The 10,775-nt window shown below is 36.2% G+C and overlaps 1 pseudogene; it reads right to left on the reverse strand.

Annotated features, from left to right (window-relative positions):
• Positions 1 to 2,554: 2,554 nt before the first annotated feature.
• On the reverse strand, positions 2,555 to 4,637 carry LOC105714584 (ferritin heavy chain-like; annotated as a pseudogene).
• Positions 4,638 to 10,775: the final 6,138 nt, after the last annotated feature.

Consider the following 10,775-nt stretch of genomic DNA (forward strand, 5'->3'; position numbering starts at 1 on the left):
CCCGCTTTGGCCTCACTAAGCACTGGGGTTATAGGCATGTGCCACCATACCAGGGCTATATCATTTGGGATCTCTCTTTTCATTTGTCATTATGTCTTTTTAGATATATTCATGTAAATCTAATTATTTTCAAAAGTAAAATGAAGACCATAATGTATTCAGTAGCTTCCTTCTTTACAAACATTTAAGTTGCTCCAGGTTTTTTGTAGATTGCAAACCATGCTGAAAAACACCAAGTATAGCACTGATTTTAACAAGGTAGGTAAGTACTGGAGTTTATTCATGAAAAAATCAAGCAATAATGTAGAAGTAGAAGTTGATTTCAGTCTGTCATAACTGGCTTCACCAGCTTAGGTAATTTACTAAGATTCCTTGAATCTTACTATAATAACTTAAAATTAGATATTTAAACTATCAAACAGTAAATAAATTTCCAATCCTTTGCACAATTGGCTTATTGAAATGCTGTATTAAGAGAGATTCTAAAGTCATATTTTGCCACAATGTAAAATGTGGTATAAAATAAGAAAGAAGTGGCAAATGTGGCATATTATGTGTCACCTACTTCCAATCTAACATTTTATGACCATAACTTAAAAGATGGTATGAGAACTGAAATGTTATATGAGAGTCATTTGAAGAAACTATTGTTCAGCTTAGGAAAAGAGAAAACTAGAAGAATTTATTCTTTCAAATATTTGACTCAAGTTTCTTAATGAAGAGAACCAGAACTACTTGTTAGAAATTATGGTAAGATTTCAACTTCAAAAAGAAAAAAAAAAAATCTAGTAATGAGAGTGTCTACTAATCAAACAAAATGCTTCTTTTTTGGATTTATTGGCGAGAAGCTAGATCACTATGGCAGTTGCTTCAAAAATTACTTAAATGAGAACAAAAAGTAAAGAACATTAACTACATGTCAGACACCATGTTAATAATTTTCACATACATAACATGATAGTAGGTGATTAGAATCAATTTTCACATATAAGAGACACTCTGTACTCATAATGGTGGAGAAGGAAAAAAAGTTATTGATCAGTCTGAGGAGATGATAGTTTTGAATGCATTTCAAACTAATTTATCCCCATAAATAAGCCAACTTTAATTAATTCATGGACACTTTCAGCTAATGTTCTGTCAGAATTTCCCTTACAAAGCTTCATCTCAAACTCTGTCTGACATCAAGGAAGAGAAAAACAGTTATAAGGTAAAACTAAGTCAACCAGCTATCAACTTTTAATACATTTCTTTTATTCTCAAATTGTCTTAACTCACTTAGTGAAAAACTGCAGCAAAAGAAAAATAGTCCACTAGGGAAAAATAATGTTGCAAAGCATTTAGGTCTTCAAATGTAAAAGAAAAAAATATTTATATTAAATAGAAATGCTGTTTTTTAATCACAAATATGAGCTAATTTCTTTTTAAGCCTATATTCTTTCTTTTTTGTTTTATTCTTACTTGACACACAAAAACTGTACATATTTATGGGATATAGTATAAAGTTTCAATATGTGTATATAATGTATAATGTTAGGACAATTAGCATATCAGTCAACTCAAACATTAATAGTTTTTTATGGTGAGAACATTTGAAACCCTCCCTTCAAGCTATTTTGAAATAAACAATAGATTATTGTTAACTATAGTCACCCTACCGTGGAATGGAACATTAGAACTTAGTCTTCCTATCTAACTGTAACTCTGTACACATTTCCCAACCGCTCCCCGACTCTTCCCATTCTCTCGTAGCCACTATTCTACTCTCTACTTCTATGGGATAAATGTTCGTATATTCCACATATGAGTAAGATTATGCCATATTTGTCTTTCTGTGACTGGCTTCTTTCACTTAAAATAATGTTCTCTGGGCTCATCCATGTTGCCAGAAATGACAAGATTTCATGCTTTATTATGGTTAAATAGTATTTAATTGTGTAAATATTCTATATTTTCTTTATTCATCTGTTGATAGCTACTGAAGGTTGATTCCATATCTTGGCTGATGTAAATAGTGCTGCAATTAACATAGGAGTACAGATGTCTCTTTGACATACTGACTTCATTTCCTTTAGATATATACCCACTAGTTGGAGTGTCTAAATCATATAGTAGTCCTACCGTTAATTGTTTGAGAAACCTCCACACTGTTGTCCGCAATGGCTGGATTAATTTACATTCCTACCAACAGTATATACATTCCCCTTTCTCTACATCCTCACCAGGATTTGTCATTTTTTGCCTTTTTGACAGTAGTCATTCTAACTGGGATGAGATGATATTTCATGGCGGTTTTGATTTGCATTCTCCAAATAATAGGTGATGTTTGATTTTATATATATACATATATTTGTATATTTTCTTTTGCGAAATATCTATTCAAATCTTTTGCCCATTTTTCTTTTTGGGGGTGATACCAAATTTCTTTATTTAAAGGAATGGAACAGATTAAGTGGATGCTTTTGCACAACTTACAAAAGGAAGCCCCAACATGCATGCACTACCTTGATGACCAGGAAGTTACCCCATGAATATGGGGAAATTAGCCTAGGGCTTAGCTCTCATTGTCACTGTCTCCCAGGCTGTGCTTGTCAAAGACAGATTCTGCCAAGACAGATTTGAGTGCTCCCATCTTGTGCAAATGGGTCACTGCAGTCAGCCAATTATTTGATGGATTTCATCTGCTCTTTCAGGTGAAAATCCACCAGGACACATTTGTCTCCATTAAATGGTCACACAAATGGAGTCATTTTTGTCAGTGGCCAGTTTGTGCAGTTCCAGCAGTGACTGATTCATGTTTTTCTCCAAATGTAATGCACACTCCATCGCATTCAGCCCACTCTCCCAGTCATCACGGTCCTGTTTCTTGACATCCTGAAGGACGATTGGCCACCTCACTGGTTCTGCAGCTTCATCAGTTTCTTGGCATATGCTCTCTCATGAGATTAGTGAAGAAAGTATTTGGCTAAGTTCTTCAAAGCCACATCATCGAGGTCAAAGTAGTAAGACATGGACAGGTAGACATAAGAGGTGTAGAGCTCCAGGTTGATCTGGAGGTTGATGGCAGTCTCTGAGTCCTGGTGGTAGTTCCAGCACCTCAGAAGGGGACACCAGTCCTCATGGCAGGCTAAGGAGAGGCGGCGGCCACGGAGGCTGCGCAGCGCTGGAGCCCTCGGGAGCCTTGGGGTTGTCTGATGGCACGGAGAGGAGGTGGTGGAAGGCTGGCTGTGAGCCACAGGCTGGGGTGAGGGAAGATACTCGGTTCCTCCAAGCACCATTGAAGTAGGAAACCGTGGTAACTCTCCATGAAGAATGTCTTCCCATTTTTGAATGGACTTTTTCTTTGCTACTGAGTTGAGTTCCTTATATATTCTGAATATTAATCCTTTGTTAGATTGATCATTTGCAAATAATTTTTCCCATTCTGTATGTTGTCTCTTCACTCTGGTGATTGTTTCTCTTGTGTGCAGAAGCTTATTAGTTTGATGTAATCCTAATTGTCTATTTTTGCTTTTGTTGACTGTGCTTTTGAGGTCTTATCCAAAAAATCCTTGTCCACACCAATGTTGTAAAGCATTTCCCCTGTTTCCTTCTAGTTCTGGGTCTTACATTTAAGTCTTTAATCCATTTGAGTTGATTTTTGTACATGGTGTGAGATGGGGGTTTAGTTTCATCATTCTTCATGTGGATATCCAGTTTATCCAGTACCATTTATTGAAGAGACTGTCCCTTCCCCAATGTGTGTTAGTGGCATATTTGTCAAAATTAATTAGATGTAAATGTGTGAATTTATTTCTGGGTTCTGTATTCTATTTCATTTGTCTATGTGTTTATTTTTATGTCAGCCCATGATATTTTGGTTACTGTAGCTTTGTAGTATATTTTGAAGTCAGGTAGCAGGCTGTCTCCAGTTTTGTTCTTTTTGCTCAAGATTGCTTTGGTTATTCAGGGTCTTTTTAGGTTCCATACAAATTTTAGGATTGCTTTTCTATTTCTATGAAGAATGTCATTGGTGTTTTGATAAATATTATATTGAATCTGTAGATCTCTTCGGGTAGTGTCATCATTTTAAAAATATATTCTAGTACATGAGCATGGAACATCTTCCCATTAATTTTGTCCTTTTCAATTTCTTTCATTAACCTTTTATAAATTTTATTATAAATGGATTTCACTTTATTGATTAAATTTATTTCTAGATATTATTTTTGCAGCTATTGTAAATGGGATTTCTTTCTTGATCTCTTTTCAGATAGTTCACTATAGGCATCTGGAAACACCTCCTATATTTATATGTTGATTTCATACACTGCAATTTTACTGAATTGGTTAATTAGTTGTAAAGATTTTCGACAGCACCTGTAGATCATGTTGTCTGCAAACAGACAATTTGACTTCCTCCTTCACAATTTGGATGGCCTTTTTCTTTCATTCTTTTGCCCAGTTGCTCTGGCTAGGACTTCCAGTAACATGTTAAATAAAAGTGGTGAAAGTGGGCATCTTTATCTTGTTCCGTATCTCAGAGGAAAACTTTCAATTTTCTCCCATTCATATTATGTTAACTGTCACATATAGCCTTTATCATGTGGAAGTTCATTCCTTCTATCCCTAACTTGTGAAGAACTTTTATCAGGAAGGAATATTGAATTTTATCAAATGCATTCTTTGAATCCATCTATTGAAATGATCATTTGGTTTTTATCCTTCATTTTGTTAATGTAACATATCATGTTGATTGATTTACCTATATTGAACCATTCTTGCATCCCTGAGATGAATTCCACTTGATCATGGTGAATGATCTTTTTGATGTACTGTTGGATTCAGTTTGCTAGTATTTTGTTAAGGATTTTTGCATCTATAGATTTATTTAGGAATGAATTTAATAAATGATGTGAAATATATTTACAGTAAAAATTATAAAACATTGATGAAAGAAATGGGAAACGACACAATTAAATGGAAAGGTAGTCTATATTCATATATTGGAATATATTGTTAAAATGATGATACTACCCAATGTCAAAGATATTAGCTTATAGTTTTCCTTTTGTGTTGTGTCTTTGTCTAGTTTTGGTATCAGGGTAGATTGTTTACCTAACTCATAGAACGAGTTTGGATGCATTCCCTCCACTTCAGTTTTTTGGAATTGCTTGAGAAGATTAGTTCCTTTTTAACTGTTTGGTGGAATTCAGCAGTGAGGCCATCAGATCCTGGGCTTTTCTTTGACTGGTGGCATTTTTATTATTGATTCAATCTTGTTACTTATTACTGGTCGGCTCAGGTTTTCTATTTCTCCATGATTCAGTCTTAGCGGGTTGTATGCATCCAGGAATTTGTCCATTTCTTCTAGATTTTCCAATTGGCTGGTGTACAATCATTCATAAGAGTCTCTAATGATTCTTTATTTTTCTGTGGTAGCAGCTGTAATAAATCAAGAGATTCGAAAGCCCAGGAAAACAAACAAGAGACCACAAATTGTAACCTGGTCTAGATATTTTAATAAGATGCAATAATCTCATCACATAAACTTAAATGAGTTTTTTCAGGCCAAGTTTTAGGAAAGAAAAATTAATATACTGTTATTCAGCTTAAAAATATGAGAATTTAGATACAGAAGAGTGACAAAAGAAAATATTACTCTATTTCTAGCAATTTGGTGAAGTCTGAATGATAGCTTTAGTACAGTATTTTCCCAGAAGTCACTCTATCCAGGTCCTATTTTCTCAGATGATTATAATTTCTTCTTATAAATCTCACCACCACCTAATCCCCATTTAATTTACACACAGAAAAGAAATAAGTTAACATTATTTATTATATTATTCTACTGTTTTAAAAACCTGGGTACCTCTTTATAGTCTTGTAAAAATCAGCAATCTGTGAACCATGTGTGCAAAGTTGTTATGAGAGCCTATTTTAAATGGTAGAATGAAGGCTTTCTCTGGACAATATTATGAACTTCTCAGATGTTTTATCTTCATTCTGTTACTCTTTTCCTCACAGTGTTTTTTCTCTTCTGGATTATTTTCTCTTGCTCCTAGTGATTTCAAAGCAGCAATAATGAACCCTTATTTCAGCTCTGCCTTTCTCTTATCTACTCTGCAACGGGACTAGAGCACTATGACCCTCAACAGTCAAGCTGACTAGGGTAGACTCAGTACAAAACAACATGGTCATCTGCAGGTTCCTTTTAAGTCCTTAATTTCCTAGATTGAACAGTTTAGGGCATCAGTTTGTAAGGAGGTTAGGGAGTAAAGATAGGGAAGATGATGTTTGACTATTCTACAAGAAGTCCTGGAGAATATAAACTATTTTAAAGTAATTTATTATTTTCACTCCAAAAGTAACACAACACGCATCCTAACACAAGTTGGCAGTAGAAGATCATGGGATTCCTAGAGGCAAAAGAAAGCCACTGAAGGATTTCAAGGCTATAAGAGATACAGTCAGATTTGTTTTTTTTAATTATCTCTAGGTCTATGAAGAATTCGAGTCAACAAAGACTGCTGAATGACTACCTGATATTTAAATGGAGAGAATTTAAAATACTGGATTAATATTAATGACTCATGTCAATTAGATTTATTTTCTAAAGAGCAATATTGTCCACAACATACCATTTCTCATTCTAGCCAAGTGAGTCATCCAGTACCTAGAGAACAGCAGAAGAATCTTGATTCAGGAAATATGGAAATATTTTTTTTAAAAATTTTGATCTAATTTCCAAAAAGAAAACTACAAACAACAAGAAAACATCCTTTGAATGCCTTTTCTGAATGATCATCTAAATGAGTATTGAAATAGTAAAATCAACTCAATTCCTAAATAGTGTAAAATGCCAATTTTTAAAATAATCATTCTCTACACATATGTACACACAGACGCACACACGCACAGAGCAAATTGCATTTATCATCTAATATGTTAATTTGTTTACATCGAATCTCTCTTATTTTCTGACATTGCTCTTTCATAGCTCTTACTCCTTTTGTATAGATTTGAGGTGTGTGTGTGTGTGTGTGTGTGTGTGTGTGTGTGTGATTGTTTCATTTCTGTTTCATGTTACGACTTTTTCTGTTTCATGTTACTACTTTTCTCATTTGTTTGGCTAGTTTTGTTTTCAGTTCATGCTTAAGAATGGACTTCTGGGTCATCATACCTAGTTAGCTGTGTGAATTTCCATCGTTAGACCCTCCGAGAACTTATATTGCCAGAAAGCTCCATATCTGCGATAAGCAGGTAGTAGGCAAACCTGTCCTTGGGAGCTCCATCAAAATGCCACATTTATCCCTTAAGTTGTATTATCGCCTCTAGAAGCAATAGTTTTCTCCAGTGGAGTCGCCTTTTAATCCCTTTAAAGAAAACATTTCTAGAATTTGCTTGTTACTGGGGTAAATGCCTGACTTCCTAAGTTCTATAGGTTTGGGGCTGGGGCAGTGCCGGTGCACTCCAGCCTGGCCAAAAAAAAAAAAAAGAAAAAAAGATTATTCTAAATAGTAAAATGAAAGTTTTCTCTGGACAATATTATGAAGTTTTACCGATCATCTCTCTATCTTTTGGAAGTTTATTAAATTAACACATCTCCCCAATCTCTCAATTCTCTTTCTTTTATGCTTGTGTGATTTATTCTTTTATTGCCACTTTATTGGGGCACTAGGAGAAAGTGGAATACCCAATAATGCTGAATAATGACTCCTCATATTTATATTTACATTTACAAGTGTTACTATTTTTAGAAAAATGGGTTGAGAGCACAGGTTTTCATTAAAGTGCTGTAATGTCATTTCTTTTACCAAGAAATATAATTAGAGTAAACACACTTTCTAACTGTACAAGAGTCAATGTGAAATAGCTTTGAATTCACAGAACACTTGATTTGAATTATAGTCCAACCACACACTTATATGTGTCTCTTTGGGAAGATGTATAATCTCTCTGAAGCAATGCTTATTTCACAGGTTTATACATGAATTAAAAAAAAAAAAAACTTGAGGCTGGGTGCAGTGGCTCACCCCTGTAATCCCAGCACTTTAGGAGGCCAAGGCAGGTGGATCATGAGGTCAGGATATGGAGACCATCATGGCCAACATGGTGAAATACTGTCTCTACAAAAATGCAAAAATTAGCTGGGTGTGGTGGCGTGTGCCTGTAATCCCAGCTAGTTGGGAGACTGAGGCATGAGAATCGCTTGAACCCAAGAGGCAGGTTGCAGTGAGCCAAGATCTTGCCACTGCACTCCAGCCTGAAGACAGAGCAAAAGTCTGTCTCAAAAAAAAATATATTGAAGGATATGTGATGTACAGAAATATCTGGAATAGAATAATAGAGCTCAATAAATATTGATATAGACATGTATAAGTACAGATGTTGATATACACATATAGACATAGGCATAGATATAGATGATATAGATACAGATGTATGTAGACACAGATGTGCATTATAGATGTAGATATATAGATATAGGTATATGCATATAGATTATATATGTATATATGCACATATACACAACACACACACACACACACACACACACACACACACAGAGAGAGACTGCTGAATGCTTAGGACTATACTGGGTCCTGAGAATAGAATAGAGCGATAGACATGTTTCTTGCTTTCCAAAAACTTTCAGCTAATTAAACAAACAAGCAATTGCAACAAAACATAGTAGTGAGATAGAAGTGGAAGTTTGTTTTAAAATATCGTGATTGCACGTGGGTGAAAATTTTTCAGCAAACATTTCCAGAAAATTCTTCCAATCCTTTTTAGCCATTCGAAAGACCTCAGTCTGCCTACTTGTGAGCTATAGGACCCCATGGGGCTCATCAATTCAGCAGAGTCAGGCCGAATCATTTATTAGATTAGAGACCTACAAAGAGAACACCCACTGTGAGTCGGGGGGCGCTGTAGCTAATGCCAAGGTTGCCTGCTGGCTCTTTGAGGCTTTGCTGAACAGTGCCCTGGTGGGGGAGGGCCAAGACAAAGGATACCAACCAGGCGGCGGGGGGCGGGGGGGCGGGGTGGGGGGGCCGATGGGGCGGGGGAGTGGGAATATTTAAACACCGCAATCCAATTCTCTTCCGTTTTTAAGAGCCACAGTGTTGTTTCTTCCTGCCTCAGGGTCAATGTGCAATGATATTTCCTTCTACCACAGAGAATGTGATACTAAATCAAGAAATTTAAGCAGAAGGAAACTGGAGCTGCTGCTTCTGCCTCTCCCACTGAATCTATCCTGAGGCATGAACATGAGTCTCTCTCCCTGTCCTTCCTCTTTCCTCAGTGCTCCGCTTTGACATGTATGCCCCCAGCCCAGAGTACATCTCCCTCTGACACCGGGACTTAGAATCTCTTCCTGAGAGATTGCTCTGAATAAAATATCCTCTGCATGTTAAGCCAGTACAGAGAGCACTTAAAGAAAAATCAATATAGCCAAAATGGAATTGGGAATTTAAATGAATCAGAAATGATACATTTTAAAATAGCATCGAGATATGCACATTCTGGGACTGGAAATAGGGGAACTGACCCTGTTGGATTAAATATTAAATAATGAAACTAAATAAATATAGCACCTGCTTTAAAAAAAAAAATGCAGCATACAGCCGGATGTTGTAGCTCATGCCTGTAATCCCAACACTTTGGGAAGATGAGGTGGGTGGGACACTTGAGGTCAGGAGTTAAAGACCAGCCTGGCCAACATGGTAAAACCCTGTCTTTACTAAAAAATAAAAATACAAAATTAGCTGGGCGTGGTGACATACACCTGTAATCCCAGCTACTCGGGAGGCTGAGGCAGGAGAAAGTCTTGAACCAGAAGGTGGACGTTGTGGTGAGCAGAGATCATGCCCACTGCACTCCAACCTGGACAACAGAGTGAGACATCGTCTCCAAAAAAAAAAAAAAAAAGAAAGAAAGAAAGAAAGAGAAGAAAAGCATCATCAAGTAATCAAAGAAGAAACAGCCTGGTTCTTCTTGTATTACTTGATTCTAAACTAAAATTTTAGTTTAAAAAAATGTATGAGAATGTGACAAATAGAAAGTATATCTGGAAATGACTTTCCGCAGATTAAAAAAAAAAAAGCCCACTCAAAATGTAGGTTTTGTTCCTAAGCATTTACTGTCTTCTCTCTTTCAGGCCCGCTATCCACAGGCCACCCCTCTAGCTGCACATTGAAAATCCAGATGAAAGTGCTTTTCTACAATGTCAATCTAATACCACCCTTCTAGATTCACTTTGCTAGGCTCAGTGCTTTTTTTTTTTTTTTTTTTTTGAGATGGAGTTTCTCTCTTGTTACCCAGGCTGGAGTGCAATGGCGCAATCTCAGCTCACCCCAACCTCCGCCTCCTGGGTTCAGGCAATTCTCCTGCCTCAGCCTCCTGAGTAGCTGGGATGAACTTTTATCCCAGCTGGGCACCACCATGCCCAGCTAATTTTTTGTATTTTTAGTAGAGACAGGGTCTCACCATGTTGACCAGGATGGTCTCAATCTCTTGACCTCATGATCCACCCGCCTCGGCCTCCCAAAGTGCTGGGATTACAGGTGTGAGCCACCGTGCCCAGCTCAGTGCTTTTAATCTTAAAAAGAAATATCTAAATTCAAAGGGATTTGAATTATTGTGATATTTTAAAATTAGTTACCAATAATTTTAATTGGTAACTAATTTTGTTTGTTTCAGTAACAATTTTATGCTTCAAGTATCAGGTACCTTTTACAACACTTTTTTGAGAACAGAATATAACGGTATCATCTATAAATAATAATTAAATT

Source organism: Aotus nancymaae, unplaced genomic scaffold (assembly GCF_030222135.1).
Source record: "Aotus nancymaae isolate 86718 unplaced genomic scaffold, 86718_ANA_hifiasm-v0.15.2.pri h1tg000033l, whole genome shotgun sequence".
Classification (NCBI taxonomy): domain Eukaryota; kingdom Metazoa; phylum Chordata; class Mammalia; order Primates; family Aotidae; genus Aotus; species Aotus nancymaae.